Source organism: Arachis ipaensis, chromosome B2 (genome assembly GCF_059453495.1).
Source record: "Arachis ipaensis isolate K30076 ecotype BB chromosome B2, ASM5945349v1, whole genome shotgun sequence".
In the NCBI taxonomy this organism is placed as follows: domain Eukaryota; kingdom Viridiplantae; phylum Streptophyta; class Magnoliopsida; order Fabales; family Fabaceae; genus Arachis; species Arachis ipaensis.
This window is the reverse complement of record NC_142437.1, coordinates 14,660,708-14,682,516: the sequence shown is the minus strand read 5'-3', so window position 1 is coordinate 14,682,516 and position 21,809 is coordinate 14,660,708. Positions and strand designations below refer to the sequence as shown.

Sequence of the window (21,809 nt, the reverse complement as noted above, 5' to 3'; positions counted from 1 at the left end):
TCCCAAGGAAAGACTAGCTTAGTGCACTTCAAACCAATTAGCAATTTCTCCAATTATCAATCAACAAAGGAATTAGATAACTCAAGTGTCACTAATTACTCTACCTAGGCCAAGAGGAACAAAATCTATACTAAAATCCAACCAAGCATTTCATCAAACACTTGGAAGGCATAAAAGAAAAGCAAAGTAAATTGATAACAAAAATAGAATCTAACAACAATTATGGCAATGAATTAACAACAACAATCAAAAGGAACACAATTATTATGAATTACCTCTAATTGAATTGAAAGAAAATAGAAGGAGCAAAAGTAGATCTACAACAAAACATAAGAACAACATAAAGGAAATTGCAACAAAAGAATGGAAGAAGAGTCAATGTAACTACAAGGAATTGAGATGTAGAAGTAGAAGAACATGAATCTAAATCTAAATCTAAGAACTAAACCTAACCCTAATCCTAATTCTAGAGAGAAGTGAGAGCTTCTCTCTCTAAAACTCTAAACTAGAGTGATTAGTTAGTTGGAAGGTGATGATCATTCTCCCTATGCCTTCCCCTTAATCCTTCATCCTTTTATTCCTTTCCCTTAGCAATTTGGCGCCAAAAATGGGTTCAGAAACCCTCTCAAATCGCCAGGCACGTGTTGCATTAGTGAGGTCATGTGCCCTCATCGACGCGTGCGCGGACGGTACGCGTGCGCGTCCCTGGCTAATTTCTGCGATGTGCGCGCGAGCGCCTTGTGCGCGTGCGCGTGCATGGCTGACTTTGCTTCTTTGACTTTTTATGCTTCTCTCCACTTGTATGCTTCCTTCCCTGCTTCCTTTGATCCATGCATAGCCTATTTCAATCCTGGAATTACTAGCAAACACATCAAGGCATCTTATGGAATCAAAGAAGAACTAGAATTCATCAAAATAAGGCTTAAAAAAGCATGTTTTTACACTTAAGCACAAATATGGGAGAGATAACAAAATCATGCTAATTCCTAGGCTAAATGTGACAAAAGGTTATCAAAACACTCTAAATTCAATGCAAAACAAACCGTCAAATTGGGGTTTGTCAACCTCCCCACACTTAAGCCTTAGCATGTCCTCATGCTAAAATAAGAAGGAACTAAGGGTTATGACATTTATTGAATGCAACTAAACTATATGAGTCCTATCTAAATGCAATTATCTAAAGCAATTGGAAATACTTAGTTCAAACAAATCAATTCTCAAGAGAGCATGTGTAAGCACAAGAGCTAGGCAATAAGGACTAAGTCCAATACCACAATTGTATTGAATTGTCAAAAAGAGTTCAAACTTGCAAGAATATAGATAATATGGGTGAACACATGTGACTGAACTTTTGAACCCTCACCGGATGTGTATCCGCTCTATTCACTCAAGTGTTTAAGGGTTAATTCACTCAATTCTCTTCTAATCATGTTTTCCAAAATTTGATTTTCTTCTAACAATCATCACTTATTCAATGCATGCATACATTCATCATGAGGTCTTTCATTTAGGTTGTAATGGGGTTAGGGTCAAGGTAGGATCATTTATGGTCAAGTGGACTAGGATTTGAATCTTTGATTAGCATAGACTTTCCCACCTAACCTATTTAATGACCTATACAAATACAAGCTATTCTAACTACCCGTTCTTCACTTTTTTTTTTCTTACATACTCATGCATTCTTATTTGATTCATAATACTTATGCATTGATCCCCTTTTTATTGACTTCACTTTGGGGCATTTTGTCCCCTTTATTGCTTTTCTCTTTTTTTTTTCTTTTTTTTTCTATATACATTTTTTTTTCTTTTCTTTTCATCATTTTTTTTTCTTATATACATATATATATTTTTTTTTCTTTCAAACTAAATACGAGAATATCAATGCATAAGGTCTCTACATTTAATCAATACATGAATATGTGCCCAATTCCTAAACATAAAAGTGTACTGCCCCTTTTTATCCCATCCAATGTTCCCAAGCCTCACCAACTTTGAATAATAAAACACTCTCACTAGCCTAGGTCAATCAAAGATCCAAACAAGGGCTTTTCATTGGTTTTCCGCCTTAGGCTTGTAATGTGCTAAAATAAGAATAAGTTGGTTAAGCATAGGCTCAAAATTGGCTAACAATGGAGAGTAAAAGGTCGGCTATTTGGGTAAGTGGCTAATGAAAGAATGGCCTCAATCATATAAATGCACAAACACAAGAAATAAACGGGTATATAGAATCAAGCAAATCAAGGATCACAATCATGGAAAGAGAACAATTTCACACAAGAATGGAAAATAAATGGTTAGAAAATGTAACCACATCAATAGGCTCAAGTCTCACAAGCTTGTGTTCTCAATTCAATACATGCTTCACAAGGTATGAAATTCAAGCAAGTTTCAAAAATTCTCTTTCAATCAATTGGGTTAATGTCCTATATTTAAACTTCTTGAAAAATCTCAATGTTTGACTAAGCATTGTTGTGATTGAAAAGTTCAAGAATTTTCTTAGTTCACCCTTTCCTTTTTTCACTTAGAACCAATATATTATGCAAAAAGGGTAACTAAATATTTGCAATCCAGAGTATGATTTCTAATCACAACTACAAACTAAAAACAAAGATAAACAAAATGTATAAAGAAGAATCCAACTAAAAGTACGGAATCTATCATCCAAAACATCTAAAAATATCCAAAAGCATCAAAATATCTAAAATCCAAAATAAGCAATAAAAATATCCAAAGCAAACTAGAAATGCATCAAGATATATACAAAGATGTGCAAAATGAGATAACTAGGCCGAAAAGTTCACCGGTTCCCAAATAATGCTACCGGTGCCCTCCCCACACTTAAAACCAAGCATCGTCCTCGATGCTAAACCGGAGGATCAGTGGGAGGTACAACGATAGGCTCAGGCTCTGACTGTGGCTGTGGCTGTGGGACCGGCTCCTCCTGAGTCTGTGGCTGCTCTGTAGTGTCAGGGGCAACCTGCTGAACCGGTGCCTCCGCGTCTTCCTCCTGATGATCCTGCTCATCGGAGGTCGGAGAGTCTGGAAGCGGAGGTAACTCAGCGCCAAGGGAGATGAGTGCCTGATCCATCCGATCCAGTCGGCGTCTGACATGAAGCCTCTCGCGCTCCAAGAACCGGAAGAGACGCTGGACCAGGAGATAGGTAGGCTCAGGTGCTGCTGGAGGGCCTGTAGATGGTGAAGGAGCTGCGGTCGTAGAAGATGATGGGCCAGCTGTAGGGGCTGGTGGTGAAGGTGTCCCTATGACAGCTCTAGCCCGAGAGCGGCGTCTAGCAGGTGGCTTCTCGTGCACCCAAACACCCCAGGGGATAGTAACCTCCCTGTCATCTGCATCAGCTGGTGGTGGTCGCACATCATCATCTGACCACGGGACATCAGCTAAGGATGCCATACTCGTGACCAATGTAGGAAATGGAAGTAGGCCACGAATATGCGCCCGCCACATGCACTGTCGGATAAGTCTAGGGAAGGAGACATCCTTCCCCTCCATAACACACCCGATCAGCAGAAGCATCTCCATGGGGACCTCAGAAAAATGGGTGGTAGGCAGGACGTAGTGGGAGAAGATCATCTGCCAAGTCCTGGCCTCCCTAGTCAAATGAGTGAATAACATCCCCTTTGGCTTGGTGTTGCCCGCATCCATAACCCATGAAGCATCCGGTATCCCAATCACGCGCCGAAGCGCCTCATAATCAAAAGTCATGGTATGGATGGCTATCTCAGCCTGATGATGGGCACACTGGTCATGCGGAATGTGTCGGCAATGTAATGCCTCCCCAATGGCGGTCTCGGTGACCATAATCTCTCTACCCCGCACCTGAACTGAGTCCAAAGTCGGACGGAAGAAGTTGCAGTAGAATTCCTTCACCCAAGATATATTTATGTCACCCAAATCCCGGTCAACAAAGTCAATACCTAACTCAAGGATCCGACCGGTAATGCGCCGTCTCACATCATTAGGTAGGAGCAACTTCTTCTCAATATTTAGCTTCGTTGTTCGATATCTAGAGAACCGAAGCTCACAGTAGAGATTGGGGAATTTGTCTGGATTGGTAGAAGGCAACTGCTGATTCTCTTTATCCTCGTCATGCAATGGATTCTTAGCATAGTTCTTGTAGATGGAAGGAATGGAGGGGGTAGAGTGTTTTCTCTTCTTAGAGGCGGTGGCTATGGCTTTGCCTTTATCCGACATCCTGAAAAATGTGATAGAATATATAAAACGTTTAGCATGTAGCAAAAAAACATGGTCAGGTCATAAATGACAAAGAACAATCATGATGTTGCAATGAATATGCAAAAGTGAACAAGTAAACCAAAAAAAATGCAAGCTTCATTAAAGTCAACAACTCATATTCACAAGGCAATAATATCATCATATAGTTGAAGGAATTTGTTAAAGATGGTTAAAGGTGAGTGGAAGTGGAATGGTTAAAGAAGTTAGTAAGTTAGAAAAGTAGGTTAGTGATATGATGATATTTATGCGTAATGAAAAGAAAAGTTGTGGTTTATGTTCACGATGATTGATGCAAGTCCGGGAAGTCAAAAGGAAGTGGAGATTGCCCAAAATTGAAATAAAGACCAAAGTAAAATTAATTTCCTTGAAAATCGGGCAGCATTCCGGCTTAAAATTGGACGTTCCCGGATAGCAAAATAGCATAATTGGCATGGAAAACAACATCAATTAGGCAAAGCAGTGGTTGTATGACATTCAGTCGACAAGGAGTGCATAAAAACAATCCAAAATCAGCATAAAACATTCAGAGAAACAGACAGCGAGTAAGCACATACGGAACACTTATCAGGCCTAGAATCCTCTATCCAGCCCTAGCTACCTAACCGCAATTATTTCTATCTAACCTAACATACAAAGTTCTAAGCCTAACTAACTAACATGCAACAGACCAACGAACAGAAACAGATGATTAAAAAAAGAACAGAAAGGTGTAAGTTGCGTAGGAACCTTGGGGCAGAAGGGAACTAGGAATGGAAAGGGAATTCGGGAGTAGGGCCACAGAATCAGAATTTCCGCCGCCGTCAACGGTGGCAGTTATGGCAGAGGGGCGGCGGCGAGAGTTGCTGCGGCGGCCGAGATGAAATGGGTGGGTGAGAGAGAGAGGTTGAGGGCGAGTTGCTGGCGGTGATGATGGCGCGGCGGAAGTTGGAGAAACTGAGGGGAGGAGGGACGGTGATGGTGAAAGAGGAGAAGGAAAGGAGGATGTGTAGGGAGAACAGAGAGGGAGTGAGCCGCCGGCAGTGATGACGGGGTGGCGGCGGAGGGGTTGGTCACGGGACCGTGAGATGGGTGCGAGGAGTGAGAGGGAGAGAGAGAAGACGGGTGGTGGTGAGAGGGGAAGAGAGAATCGATGGCCAAGGATGGTGACGGAGGGGTAGGTCGTGCGGCGGCGGCCGGCGCTGCTGCTGCGACGGCAGTTTGGGGAGAGAAGAAGAAGACGAGGTTGGGGAAAGAGTTGCGCGACTGCGCAGTGTGCTTCGCGAGCTAGGGTTATCCCTATTTTTGAATCGGCGCGCGCGCGCACCTTGCGCGTCCGCGTCCATTTGAAAAAAACATGGGTCCTACGCGTGCGCGTACAACGCGCTTAAGCGGGGATGAGCAAAATAGGGAAGGACGCGTGCGCGTACCGTGCGCGCACGCGTGCATGGAGTTGGGCTAGGGGCTTAGAGTTGGCCTAACTCAGGCCTAACTCTCTGGAGAATGGCCTGGGAGTCCCGCCACTAGATTTGCGCGCACGCGGCAAGTACGCGTCCGCGTGCATTGAGGGCAATGGAGATCCACGCGTGAGCGTACAGTGCGTGCTAACGTGGGGTGGCATATTAGGCAGGGGTGCGTGCGCGTACCTTGCGCGCACGCGTACATGAGATTGGGCCTGAGGTTTAGAATTGGCTTGAGGCACACCCAACTCTCTGGTCCATGGCCTAGTTTGGTGGCACCACGCAAGGACGCGCGCGCGGCAAGTGCGCGTCCGCGTACATTGACGAATTGTGAAATGGCGCGCTGGCGCGATGCATGCGCTCGCGCAGATCGGGTTGGGCCTGGGGCCTAGAGCTAGCCCAGAAATGGCTTAACTCTCTGGGGTTTGGCTCAATCAATTGCAGCAAAAAAAAAAGTCAGCGCGGACGCGGCAGGTGCGCGTCCGCGTGGGTCAGGTTGGGCGCAAGGCACAATGTTTGCCCAAGAGAGGCCCAACTCTCGGGAGTGTGGCTCGTGGTGCATGCGCACCGGGGCGCGTGCGCGTACGTTGTGCGCGCGCGTCCACGCCCCCCCCCCTTTTTTTTTTTTCAGAAGAAAAACTTGCTGGGTGCTCCCCTTAGTGTTCCCAATTCTTATTCACTCAACCATCATACAATTCACAAAAATGCAATTTTTTCTATATTATTCATCTACTACTAAACACAACATGCATGTGACTAAGCTAACAATTAAGTTGTACAAACAAATTTGTATGAAACCTCTACCTACAATGGTAACTCAAATCACTTATTAAGTAAATTTAAAAGAGTGGAAAGAGTTTACCATGGTGGGGTGTCTCCCACCTAGCACTTTTAGTTTAAGTCCTTAAGTTGGACATTTTGAGATGCTTATTGTCATGGTGGCTTATGTTTGTACTCATCCTTGAATCTCCAAGGATCCTTGCCTCTCAATTGGTTGACAGAATTTCCAACCATAATCATCAAGCTCGGGCACAGTTCTACCCAAGGTACGAGTCCCCATAGTTGGTCTTCATATAGCGAACCGGGATCCCATATCTTGTCTTCACACCCATCCGTTAGTTGAGTTTCATGATTTTGTCGGATGAGCGGTTGACATAAAGGTGATTGACACATAAAATTCCCTTTACTCCACCAATGCTTCCTCCTAGATCCGTATAAAGTAATCCTTGTCCCAACATCATCCCTACACCTTGAGGCCTTGGCCTTGATAAGCTTAACACCTATTTTCCAACCACTACACAGCTCGTTTTTACTTTTAATTCCACAAAGAGTTCTAAGTTGACCATCATTTTCAAGCAAACCATATTTAAGTGAGAGATTAAAGCTTAGAGATAGAGATTTTACCCACTTAAATGTTGTATTGGATGGTAACTTGGGAAGGGAGACTTCCCCACACTTAGATAATGCATCCTTGTGCTCTTCTTTGTGTATTTCCACCTCTTTGCGAGCTTCCTTGATTCCAACCTTTCCCCTTTTATCACATAGCTTGGTGTTGTCTTCAAGAACTTTGATTTCTTGTCTAATGGGAGGTGGTTCAATTTTGGACAGAAATTCATTGATGAATAAATCCATTTCTTGGTTAACCTCTTCATATTCTTCAATTTCGATATACACCATGCCAACGTTTTCCTCTTGGTAGCTCTCTTTCTCATTGCTCACCAAGGGTATGGGAGGTTGTGCACACTCTTTTATACTTTCAACTCCATGTCCAATGGGAGAGGACTCCATTGTAGAGAGAAATTCATTCATGATTGAATCCATCTCTTGATAAGCCTCTTCCAAGTCTCCAACGATGATATGCCTTGGGGGTTGCGCACCCTCTTCAACTTCAATATCAAGCTCCTTGGAAGAGTGCTCCATGAGACTACATTCCCTTGGACTTTCAACATCTCCTAAATCTTCAACCACTTCTTCCTTTTCTTCAATGATTATAGGTTCCTCTAGTTGCTCCAATACAAAATTTGACTCCTCTTTCTCCACCGAATTTTCCAATTTCTCCTTCATACTTTGCTCTTTTTTTGACTTTCCACATGTGGTCACGGAAGTACCTTGAGCATTCAAGCATTGGTGGGCTAAAGTGTGCACCACCTTGGTCAAATTGGTCACAAACTCAAGTGTATCCCGCTTCATGGCTTCTTGTCCTTGGAGTAACAAAGTGAGATGATCGTCTATTGGGGCTTGGGGTGAATAGGAAGGTTCATTATTTTGGAGAGAGGGTTCATAGTAGGAAGGTGGTTCTTCTTGGTAAGGGTATGGAGATGATGAGGGTTGAGGTGGTTCATGGTAGTAATCTTGATATGGTTGTGGTGATTCTAGAGGTTCTTGCTCATAATGGTCATAAAAATATGGTATGGATGATTGGTTATATGATGGATATGGATCATAGGGTGGTGCTTGGTGATGAAAGGCTTGTGAGAATGGTTGAGGTTCATGTTGAGGATGAGATTCATAGGCATATGGTGGCGGTGCTTGGAAGTCACAAGGTGATTCACCATAGCCATTGGATTGGTATGCATCATAGAATGGCTCTTCTTCATAGTGCGTTGGTGGAGGTTGTTGCCATGAAGATTGATCATATGCATATGGCTCCTCCCTCCTTTGGTCATCCCATTCTTGATACACATCTTCATTATAGTCCTCATTTCCTACAACATGTTGATAACCAAATTCATAGCCAAGGTGAGAATTCATGATGGCAAGAAGAAAATGAAAACAAAATCAAATAAGAAGCAAGAAAATTAAATCCTAAAACTAGAAAGAGCTAACAAAAGCAAACATATTCACACTATTCACATATATACAATAACCAATAACATAACACCATTGCTAATTCCCCGGCAACGGCGCCATTTTGACGAACGGATTTTTGATGGTTTAGAATTTCACAAATGAATTCTCGTTGCTAGTATAGTTCCTAAACCAAACAATAATCCTTTCATACAAAAAGTTGTTTGTCACTAGTACAAACCCCTAAAATTTATAAACCGAAGTATTGGACCTCGGGTCGTTCTCCCTAGGAATTACAATAAAGTGTCTTGTTATTGATTATGAGTTATTTTGGGGTTTTGGATAAGAAGCATGAAAAGTAAATGGCAATGAAAATAAACTAACAACTATAAAAGTCTCTTGGTAAGATGTGAGAACTAGAAGTCCTATCCTAGTTACCCTCCTCAATTGTGATGAGAATTGTTCATTGCTACCACTTAGTTAACCCTTACTAATTAAAGGAAAGTCAAGTGGATGAATTGACTTGAGCTACAAGTTCTAGCCAACTCCCAAGGAAAGACTAGCTTAGTGCACTTCAAACCAATTAGCAATTTCTCCAATTATCAATCAACAAAGGAATTAGATAACTCAAGTGTCACTAATTACTCTACCTAGGCCAAGAGGAACAAAATCTATACTAAAATCCAACCAAGCATTTCATCAAACACTTGGAAGGCATAAAAGAAAAGCAAAGTAAATTGATAACAAAAATAGAATCTAACAACAATTATGGCAATGAATTAACAACAACAATCAAAAGGAACACAATTATTATGAATTACCTCTAATTGAATTGAAAGAAAATAAAAGGAGCAAAAGTAGATCTACAACAAAACATAAGAACAACATAAAGGAAATTGCAACAAAAGAATGGAAGAAGAGTCAATGTAACTACAAGGAATTGAGATGTAGAAGTAGAAGAACATGAATCTAAATCTAAATCTAAGAACTAAATCTAACCCTAATCCTAATTCTAGAGAGAAGTGAGAGCTTCTCTCTCTAAAACTCTAAACTAGAGTGATTAGTTAGTTGGAAGGTGATGATCATTCTCCCTATGCCTTCCCCTTAATCCTTCATCCTTTTATTCCTTTCCCTTAGCAATTTGGCGCCAAAAATGGGTTCAGAAACCCTCTCAAATCGCCAGGCACGTGTTGCATTAGTGAGGTCATGTGCCCTCATCGACGCGTGCGCGGACGGTACGTGTGCGCGTCCCTGGCTAATTTCTGCGATGTGCGCGCGAGCGCCTTGTGCGCGTGCGCGTGCATGGCTGACTTTGCTTCTTTGACTTTTTATGCTTCTCTCCACTTGTATGCTTCCTTCCCTGCTTCCTTTGATCCATGCATAGCCTATTTCAATCCTGGAATTACTAGCAAACACATCAAGGCATCTTATGGAATCAAAGAAGAACTAGAATTCATCAAAATAAGGCTTAAAAAAGCATGTTTTTACACTTAAGCACAAATATGGGAGAGATAACAAAATCATGCTAATTCCTAGGCTAAATGTGACAAAAGGTTATCAAAACACTCTAAATTCAATGCAAAACAAACCGTCAAATTGGGGTTTGTCACCCATCCACTAAATAAAGCCACATTTAAGTTAACCATGATTTAATCTTAATTTACTATGTTAATCTAAATTACCATAGCCCCAAATTGACTGACGGTGGACCATCTCTCCTAACCCCCCTTGTCCGCATCCAGCGCCAAATAAAATCTTTTGTTGCCGTCTCCACCGGTCTCCACCGTCAAGGGAAAGTCAACTCCGGGGGACCACCAGACCACCACGTCCAGAATACGGTCCGATAGTCGCCGTGAAGCCGTTTGGTCTGTTGCATGTGCTCATTGGAGGTGCCTCGAAGACGCATCTGAGTGTCCAGCCTTGTACAAGATGCAACAACCCAGCGCTTCTCTTCTCAAGCCGCGGCAGAATTCATAGGGCTGTGTGGGTTCGCTAGAAACATCGTGGCTTTCTTGAATCGCTGCTGCCACCAAGAGCCACTCGTTCACTGGCGGACGAGCCCGAGTAGAAGCGTGTCTTCTCTTGGGCACCACCATAACACTACGAGGTTAGTGGGTATTTGGGATTTAAATTAGGTGCTTGTATAGGTGTGTAAATCTGAGTATTACATTTTTTGAATTGAGAAGGATTAAACATGTGTCTGTGTCTCATGCAACAAAGTGTATCCCTGTTAATAACTCATGATTTAAAACATTAAAAAAAAGGTTGTTGAAGGCCTAAGCAAAGACGCTACTAAAAGAAGAATTACCTGTTCTACAAGTAGTATGTCATCTTCACTCAAACACGGAACATTAACGTCGGTGGAATTAGAATTCTCCCTCACGTCATATGCACTGCCGTACAATGCTTCTTCAAAAATTGGTGTATCCATGGACATATTGTGATACACTCACCTTCAACGCAGACACATACACCGAAAATCGGTGCTCGAGGAAGGGTCTGTGTCGCAAACGGAAAGGCTATTGTAGATTCTTATTGATGTTACTAAAATCAGGACAGAGATATTACCTGGTATAGTTCATGACACAACAGTTTCGCGATACCACCATGCACGCACGTCGCATCTATCTTCCACGAGGCTGTTAGTGCATCCAATTGGGATCGGGGGGAAAAGACGGTCACTGACGGACTGGGCACGGTAGCGTCCCGGTGACTGAAAATTTTGGTCAATTGTACGAGAGACGTTCGGCGATGGTTTCTTAGAAAAGAGGTTGCGTGAAAGGGTTTTGGTATTGGGTTTCTCTAATTTGAGATTAACAAATGTTTTCCATAAACCCCACATTAAATCTAATTAAGCCATATAAATTTATTTTAATTTTTTTTTTTAATTTGTGTTGGTAATAATTGATAGATTCTCCCTTGATAACGTATACTTTTTCATATAATAATTAAGACAAATCAAAGAAGAAAATATCCGATTCCTACTAAAAAAAATAGTATCAAAACTAGTAATACGGGCCTAACTAGATCATTTATGCATTTAAATCGGTCAATAGCAGTCAAACCCATTGAAAATTCGCACTTCCACAATAGATTAATGCTCCACGTTATCCTTGTCTATGCACATAGCCAAATTGAATGGAGGCACTAAGATTGACCTATTTTCCTTGCTACAAAAATGGATGGACATGGTAGCACTCTTCATCAGAGCCATTTAAGTCTTGCAAATGTCAAATAGCCTGTGTGACCTCTAGCTTCGCCACAAGGTCTAGCCATAACGGAAGAAACAATACTGTCCGGCGCATAGCTTCCATTTAAGTGTTTCGCATGATCGCTGTACTTGCTCAACGCATGGGGAGAACGAGCACAATGTACCATCTTGTTTTAACATTTTTGCAGCCGAAGGAATAGCAAGCCGCGGTTGGGGTAGATCCAAAAATACGGCATCAGCCAAGCCAACAAATTCACTTGGAAATCCCTCGCCCTGAATATCCCTTACTCTCACACTGATTAAGCTGCTTAGACCTGTCCTCTCAAAATCATCCCTATGATGAAGAAAATAAATCAAGTAAACATATGAGACAGGAATGGTTCTATATTCCGCACAACCCTTTGTCAAGAACTTACTAGTAATCTACAGAGTCTAACTATCAACACGTTTCAAAATCGACTTTTTCAGCCATTCAAGAAAGCTAAATCCTGTTAAGTAGAGTCCTACCAATCCAACTAAACATCAACTTATGCATACAGAATGGCAATGAGAGTGAACATTGGAATATTTCTTCACCGGGATGTAAATGTTCACAAATGTACAATCATGAGGTAAGAAAAGGCAAAAATATATGAACACACAGAAGAATTTGTTTGTTACCTGGCCGATCCAGCTCGTTGCTCATGGAAGTCAAACGTATGGGCAACAGCCCTTGCAAGTGAAGTAGTTAAAGATCCACTTCCAGTGCTAGATTCAAGAACCAAGCAACCAGGAACAACCTCCAAGTACATGATAACAAAGCTAATATCCGCAATATAGAGAATCTGAGTCCTGTGGCTTAACAAATATACAAAACCACCCTTATTGCTGAATACTTTAGACCCAAATGGCTTCCTATCCATTCTGAATGCTTAAAGACACCGAATCGATTCTGCAGTATAGTACTTTCAGACACGGTTACGGCCTTCAAGGTTGTCATGCCTTTCATAAACTATAACCAAATCACCATTGCTAATCAATCGATTGAAAGATAATTTTTTTGCAGGATCAATTGCCAGCATCTTAAAAGTCCTCAAGAATCTTTCAACAAAATCACAAGGAACAATTATCTGTAATTCATGAAAGGGAAAAAAACCAATAATGCACATTGAATTATTTGGATGTAACTACAATTTAAACTTACTGCATTTAACTCAGTCCAAAAATTCATACATGAGTTTTGAACATAAAACACTAATGAAAGTTACCAACTTGAAATTAAATAAAAGCGTGAACTTTTCTCATAGAAGGAAAACCAAATAAGGAAACAGAGGCAACTAACTGATGATGGAGCAAGCTCTAATCTTTACTTGTCAAGGTGAAAACATTATGGACCGAATTGATGGATTCACAAGTTGGGTATCAGAGCTTTGGAAATTACTACCATTTGGGAATGGGAATGAAGGACCAACAGCAGCACTGGTTTAACACAAACAAAAACTGATGAGTGATGAGGGGGTTTAACCTGGGCTGTGGTTGGATTGATGGTTTTGGAAAGAGGAGAATGAGATAAAGAGATTATAACAGGATTTTAAAGTAATCTGTAAATAGCACTCCCTAGATCATTAAATGGATGACAAAGTTATTTCAACTTTGTTAACGATAAAAATACCAAAATATTTTAGAAGCTACAAAAACATAATTATAATAAAATAATATATAAAATTATAAATAAAGACACAAAAATATAGGGCTGTTTTTTTTTTTATATGGAAAGAAGTAACGTGATATACCATGGAATGGAAGAAATACAAAATATTACACTGCTATAGGTAAGAGTGAAAACGTAAGTTGCATTTTGTAATGGTTTATTTTTTTAATTTTAAAATAAACCAAACGTAGTTTACGTTTTGGATTTTTTATTTTTTATTTTTAGTTTTATTTTAGGCTAAGCGTTTTGGAGGTTAGAAAATTCAAAATTTTTTGAAGTTTACAAAACGCAAATTGCGTTTTATTAGTGTCAAAAAAATTTTCTTAGCCTCAAAACGCAGGTTACATTTTGTGGCTCATTTTTTTATATATGAAAAAAATATTGATATTACACAAAAAAAATAGATATTTATACAATATTTACACTGCTATGATGTTAGTATAAATCGCAAGTTACGTGGCACCGAATTCGATGGTCCCAGAACGTTTGGACCATTAAATGGTCCCCTAACAAAATATGTTTTTTAAGTTTTTTAATAACTAATAAATAGTCCTTATCTAATTTTAATTACAAATTAACCCCATATATTTTATTTAATCATAAAAACTATTTTTTATTTTATAAATTATTATTTTATCATTAATAAACAATAAAAAATAAAAACAATAACGAATTAGATATTCCATTGATCGTAATAAACATTTTGGCTATTCCAATCGATTAAAAGATTATATTTGATCTGTGACGTTCGTCCAAGACTGTGAAATCGTGTTTCTTTAAAAATCAATCGATTTGATTATCAAAACAATCGATTGAATTTCAGGTTTCCCATAACTCAATCGATTGGACTACAGGTTGTTATCACAAAACAATCGATTGAAAATTGTAAAGCAGCATGGTTTTCACAAAAATCAATCGATTGGTCATATTACCCAATCGATTGAACAATAACTAAAATGTAGATTTTTAATAATTCAATCGATTGCTTATACTACTCAACCGATTGAATGCTTCAAATTGAAAGAATAAGCATATCAAGTATAGTTCATCTGTGCTGCTGAGAAGTTTTGAGGGATAGAAGTCCGTCTGCATGCACCAAATCGTAGGTTCTAGGGTACGTTGGAAAAGTCTCACACCTAGGAACAACAAAAGATCATACATATAAGAAAATAGGAGTAAACCCCATAATGGTCCTTCAAATTGAGCCCGTGCACCAATGTTTTGACTTTCGAAATGCTCTAATTGCACCCTTCAGATTGAGCTCCGTGCGAAATCCTTGTCCCTCCACCCAATTCCGGCGTGACTCAGCAGCCGGAGCGCTGAGCTGGCAGTTCCACCACCTCCACGTGGGCTTCATCACCCTCCACCATCACCATCGTTCCTCCTCTCCTCCCAACGGAGCCAATACCCTTCTCTCTTCTTCCAATCCTCCTTTCCTTTCTCCCTTCCTCAAGCATTGCAGCCCTTTCCTTCTCTCAGTTCACCAGCCTTCAGATCACTACCTTAGAACCACCGCCGCAACCCTTTCTCTTTTCTTCTTCCTCTCTTCTTTTCTCTTCTTCCTCAAGCTTGGAGAATATTTCTATACACTTTCAGCAACAATCAGAGTCCAACAAACTAAAGAAGCCACGCCCGCCCAACCTTCTTTCTTTCTTCTCTTCTTCTCTGAAACCCAGCCCAACCCGCAGACCTCCACACCAACCTTCCGTCCGTCCGTCCATTCCTACCGCCGGCGACCACCGTCGCTGACCCTCCCTCCTCCCTTCTTCCTTTTCTTTCTTTCCTATTTCTCCATTTCTTTCCTCCTGTACGCAACACCCCTGTTCGTGGCGCCACCTCTGTCTGCACCTTCCAGTTCCGGTGAAAACCACCAGTGGCGGCGAAACTCTGTGCCGCTACGACACTACCTTCGCTCCTTACGCTATCTTCTTTTTTCACTCCTCAACGCAGGTTCCATTCCATCCTCTGTGTCTGTTTCTTTTTTTTCTAATTATTTTTTTTATTTCAGTGCCTTTTGATTCTGCTTTTACTGATCTTGTTAGACTTAGGATAGTTGATTATTTGTGTTTCTGGACTGAATGTGTATTGGCTGGTTGAAATTTTTGGGTTGATTGACGCTTACATTAAACTGAAATTACTGTTTATGAATCCTGCATACAACCTGTTCGATAAATTGCCTGAAAGTTAAATCTTATGTCTGATCATCATAGGCTTCAAATTTTGTTTCCATTTGGCATTGTAACTCAGAGAAGAAGGCAAACCGAAATGTGAGGAAGGAGAGGAGGGTTAGTCATCATGGGTGATGGAAATGACAAGGAGAAGTAGACGAGGGGAGGACACCGGCAGAGTAGTGGTTGCAGCAGCTATTGCGGTAGCAGTAATTCGGTGATGAGGAACAAAGATGAAGGTACCCGGCTCTTTAGCTGAGAAGAGGGAATGGGTGAGGAAGATGTGGTGGCGCTAGGTAAAGGCTGGAGGTGATGGTGGTGGCGATGGAGATGCTGGAAGCTGCGATAGGGCTAGGGTTCGGTGCGTGGAAGAGGGTGATGAAGATGGCAGATTGGCGGCGACAGTAAGCTCGGGCCCAGCAGAAGTGGTTCACCAGGAAAAAAGCTCGACGACTCTGGACCTGATGGGGAAGGAGAGGATAGAGGGAGGAGGTTGGACGCGGTAGTCGCAGATGGTGGAGGCTATGGTGGCTCGCGGTGGTGGTTCAGCCTTAGGCCAATGGAAAGAGCTACAATGCTTGAGAAAGGGAGAAAGGGAAAGGAAAATTGGAAGAGAGAAGGGTAATGGCTCCAATTGGAAGAACAATGGTGATGGTGGAAGGTGATGAAGCCCACGTGTAGGTGGTGGAACTGCCAGCTCAGCGCTCCGGCTGCTGAGTCACACCGGAATTGGGTGGAGGGACCAGGATTTCGCACGGAGCTCAATCTGAAGGGTGCAATTAGAGCATTTCAAAACTCAGGGGTAACATTAATGCACGGGCTCAACCTGAGGGACCATTATGGGGTTTTACTCAAGAAAATAGTAACACTTATTCACAAAATCATAATAGTAGTTGATAATTTAATATATCCTTGCACCCAACCTTACCACCAATAATAATTAAGTAGAATTTCTTCTATATGCTTATGCCTATATTCCCCAAGAATTCTTGACTTGCACAGCATCATTAATTATTAAGCTTTTACACCTTTATTAACATATATTTTTTTAACCAATGTCGTCGATCTCAATTATGTAAGTCTTTAAGAATACTTTAACCTTAGTGTGAATGTTATGGTGACCACGAAAGAAAAAGGAAAAATTGAATAGGTATGTATATCCTCAATTCTTTCCATTAATAGTGGATTATCAATCAATTCTTTCAATTTGAAGCATTCAATCGATTAAATTATTAAAAATCCACATTTTAGTCATTGTTCCTGGACGAACGTCACGGATCAAATATAATCTTTTAATTGATTGGAATAGCCAAAATGTTTATTACGATCAATGGAAGATCTAATTCATTATTATTTTTGTTTTTTTATTGTTTATTAATAATAAAATAATAATTTATAAAATAAAAAATAATTTTTATGATTAAATAAAATATATGGAGTTAATTTGTAATTAAAATTAGATAAAAACTATTTATCAATTATTAAAAAACTTAAAAAACATGTTTTGTTATGGACCATTTAATGATCCAAACGTTCTGGGACCATCGAATCTGGTACCAAATTAAGTTTTATATTTGTACCTTTTTTTTTTTAACAACATAAAAAGTAGGTTACGTTTTATTTTTAAAAAAAATTTGAAATAAAACCTGCAAAAGCGTAAGTTACGTTTTGCATTTTACTATTTTTTAATAATAATCAAAACGCAGGTTCTAGTAGTAATAATAACAATAACAAAAGTGCTAATACTAATAATATAATAATAATATAATAATATTAATAGTACTATTATTCCTAATATTAACTAACAGTAACAATAATATAACTAAAACGGTGAATAATTATAACAATAATAGATATACAGTTCTGTGTAATAATAATAATAATAATAATAATAATAATAATAATAATAAAATTTAATTATTTTATTAGTTCTTATAATTTTATTAAATTTTTAATTAGGTTCTTATATTTTTTTTAATTAAATTTTTATATTGTTTTTAATTTTGTAATTACATCATTTTCATATTAAAAATATTAAAATTAACATAATATTTTTACTAAAATATATGCGGTCAAAGATTTAATTAAGTTTTTAATTATAAATACTTTTAATTTACAAAAAAATATTTAGTTAACTCTAATATTTTTTAGACTAGGAAAACTTATTACAAAATTAAACCAATGTAGAGATTTAATTGAAAAAAAAAAAGTATAGAGACCTAATTAAAAATTTGGTGAAATTATAGAGACCAACGTAATAGTAATAGTAATAACAACAACAACAACAACAACAACAACAACAACAACAACAACAACAACAACAACAACAACAACTTGTTGTAGTGCTAATAACAATAATAATAATAGTAATATAATAATATTGATAATACTAGCATGCCTTAGCCAACTCTTTGTAGGGGTTTTTTCTTTTTTCCTTATGTTAAAACGCAAGTTGCGTTTTGGTTTTTTATTTTTTTTTTGTTTCTAATAAAACGCAGGTTGTGTTTTGCAATACTATAAATTTACATGTCCATAATTTTGCATAATACAATAACAATAATAATAAAAAACAATACCTTTGCACAAGTGGAATGCCGACGACGCCGAGCTGATTGCGGGGTATAGGTGTTAAGAGCGGCATACGCTCCCACGCCCAAACAAAAAGCAGTATCAGTGGGTCGTCCATCTCTTTATAGTTGTATCGTGAAACACGACACAACGATCTGTATAAGTGTGCCAGACTGGCTGTCCCCAACTGTATTCCGAAATCCGGTGAAAATTTCGAAGTAGCGGTAGAAACTTCGAGTTCAATAAAGTGGTGGACTTATCCGGAAACACTACTGTTCCGAGCACACAGAAAATGTGCGCCCAGACGTACCGCTCAACAGACTCCTGAGTGTCACAAGGCTCAGTGTCTCTGCACCTCCGGACCCATGCGAGATTAACCTTCCCCAACACGTGATCTTGAGGACCGGGCTCCCGACCAAAACAGGAAATGCAGTTCTCCACCAAAAATTAGTGACTGCTGTCTAATCTACCGGTAACAGCCTTCCCATTAATCGGGAGACCAAGAATATAGCTTACATCTTCCAACGTCACTATCACTTCACCAACCGAAAGATGAAATGTGTGAGTCTCCGGCCTCCAACGTTCCACCAAGGCACTCAGTAGTGCAGCATGACCTCTCATTTCGCCTACTCGCAAAATATGTTGAAACCCAGTCAATGCTAGTGTCTCTGCTGCTACGTCGTTAAAGGTATCTGACGAATCAAGTTTTCTGAGCAACAAATTCCTGATAGCTTACAATAAGTAAAATGATAACTATTAAATTCTAAATAATAATAATAAATTATTAAAAAATGATGATAAATTATTAAAAAATAATAAATATTTATTTACTATTAAAAAATAATAATAATTATCATACCGTATTCTATTATGAATAATAATAATAATAATAATAATAATAATAATAATAATAATAATAATAATAATAATAATAAATTTATTAGTTAAAATATATCAATAAAGAACATAAAAATAAATATATTTATTTATCGTAAATTTAAAAAAAAATTACTCACCAATTGAGGATGATTCAAATATTCAATAATGTGTTCTTCAGATAAAGTAAAATTACGAACTATTTTTCTTTCTTCACTATATAAAGCCCCAAACCTTCACTAATTCTTCTTCCTCACAAACTTACTCTCTTTCACTCTTAATCCCAACCCTTTCACTCTCAAAACTCACTCACAGCATATAACATGAAAGGGAAACTGAAACTCTCGTGGCCTGCGTTTTGGTTTTATAGGCAGGCTCCACCACTCTCTTTTACACGTATGACACATGCAAGTAGGGAGACTGCCAAACGCAGGTTGCGTTTTGCTGTGCATCTGCCAAACGCATCTTACGTTTTGGAGGTTCGAGGTGTTGGCATGCAAGGAGCACAGAAACACGTTTCAAAGCTGGGTTCTCCTCCTATGCCAAACGTAAGCTGCGTTTTGCAGTGCATGCAGCCTTTTTGAAGTCATTTCAGTCAAAAACGTAATTGCGATTTGCAGATTACTGAATTCACCAGTTCCACATTTGTAGATTACTCACCATGCTGCACATCACGTTTTTAACTTTTATAAATAAATTAATTTCTGATATTCTAGTAAATCTTAAAAATACACAAATTAATCTAATGACCAACAAAATCCAATAACAAGAACAACTAGGCAGCAATTAACATAAGTCAATAACAATATAGCAAAAAATTTAATAACACTTCACACAACATCAATTAAGTGATTAACAACTTAACAAATCAACAAAGATATTAGTCTGTTTGGTCCCAGAAATTTCTAATACTCATCAAAACAGCCATGATTTTTGAAAATGATAAAATTGGTCCCTGAAATTACAAATTGCGAATATCTTTCGCCCTTAATTCAAATGTCGTTAACACGGTGCTGACTGTTGACATGGAGCACTAAAGTGTTAGCTTGGCATTCCCAATAGTAAGGTGGCATGGTTAAGAATTCGGATCAAATAGTCGTCCCAAATTGGTTAATTGGACTCATTTTAGCCTCTCCATTAATATAAAATCAATTAACCAAATGAATTTAGGCACCCAATGGATCATATTGAAATCTTAGATATGTCACCTTAATGTCAAGCTAACACTTTGTCAGCACAATATTAAATTAACGGGAGAAGAAAATTCAAATTTGTAAATTTAGGAGCAATTTAGTACTTTTCAAAAAGCCAGGACTGTTTAATTTCCCATCCCCATAGAAAAAATTTTCCGCCATCGAAATTCTATTCAGAGCGATCTTCACGGGATTCTCGCTTCCTGAAAATTTTTGACACCCCTAACTGTATAGGTGTATTTTTGTTGCTGCAACTAAAATTTTGCAACGTGGTATTGGTTAGTTGCTTGTATAAACTATATTATAATTGTTATTGCTGCTTCATTCCTTAGGTTCAGAATTATTGTGGTTTTTCCCCCAAATAATTCACATGTGAAGTAGAGTATACATATATCATAATTGGAATTCGTCGCTTTGTCTCTTAAAATCAGAAAGATAGCTGTAATTTAATTCGATCCATCTAGTATTTGAGAATTATGTTTCGTGAGATGTTCTTCTTGTGATATCCATTTATCACTTTTTGGATTGGGCAAACGCGAAGCAGAAGCTATTTCACTTTATGTTAGTTTGGTACTTGATGTTATTTTAGAAGTAGAAGTCATTTTGGAGTGAAATCAGTTTTACATCTTATTAGTTTGGTGCTTGTTGACTGAACTAGATTGGTAGAAAAATTTTCACTAAAAACTGTAATTATATTTTAGGATGTATATTTATAATTTATTTATTATTTTATTCTAAAACGGTTTTTTAATTGAATTACGGTTAGACCAGTTAAACTAGTAAACTAGTGAATTAGTGACTAAAGCGGTTCAATAACCGATTCGGTTCTCAAAACTTTAGTTTAAAGTAAACCAACATCGTTTCATGAGAACCAGCTCAGTCACAATACGGTCCGACTGGCCGATTCAACTGTTCGAGTCCGATTTGTGGATAGTGGTTTTGCTTGGCAAATCAAACCGTTTAAGCTGTCGGCTCAAGGTTGAACCAATTAGACCGGCCAGTCCGCTCTAGTTTTTAGAACCATGGTGAGCAAAGTTAATCATTTAACAATTAAATCTGAGTAGTACTAGCAGAATCCTAAACGAAAAAGCAAAGAATGAAGAACGAAAAAAAAAAAAAAAAACCAATCTAAGTAGCAGAATCCTAAACCGAAGAACAAAGAATAAAGAACAAAAAAATGAAGCAACCAATCTGAGTTGCAGAATCCTAAACCCTTGTTCTAACTTCTAAGCAGTCTGAGCTGAAGGGCAGAAGTGCGACGGAGACGAAAGCCAGACGACGAGAACGATGACGGACAGTGGCAGTCCTGCGGCTGAGCAAACGAAGAGCAGACTCGAAGAGGCCGAGCTTGAGGAAGAAGCTGCGATTGGTGAGTTGGGGTCTTCGAGCACCATGACCAGGCAAAGACGATGGTACCTGAACACGACAGACAACGACAGGAGAGTGACGGACGACGGCAGGAGTGCGACGGAGCACCAGGTATTGACACCGAGCTCGAGGAAGAAACTGTGACGAACGAGACGGTGGCAATCCTTGCATCAGTCCATGCGACAATGGTGCCTGGGCGCAATGGACAGCAGCAGCCCTTGCGGTAGTGGTGGAGAAGCTAGGGTTTCTCACTTTCAAGC

General features: G+C 39.2%; 1 pseudogene; it reads right to left on the bottom strand.

Moving 5' to 3' along the window:
* Positions 1–11,679: 11,679 nt before the first annotated feature.
* On the bottom strand, positions 11,680–12,747 carry LOC107628174 (uncharacterized; annotated as a pseudogene).
* Positions 12,748–21,809: the final 9,062 nt, after the last annotated feature.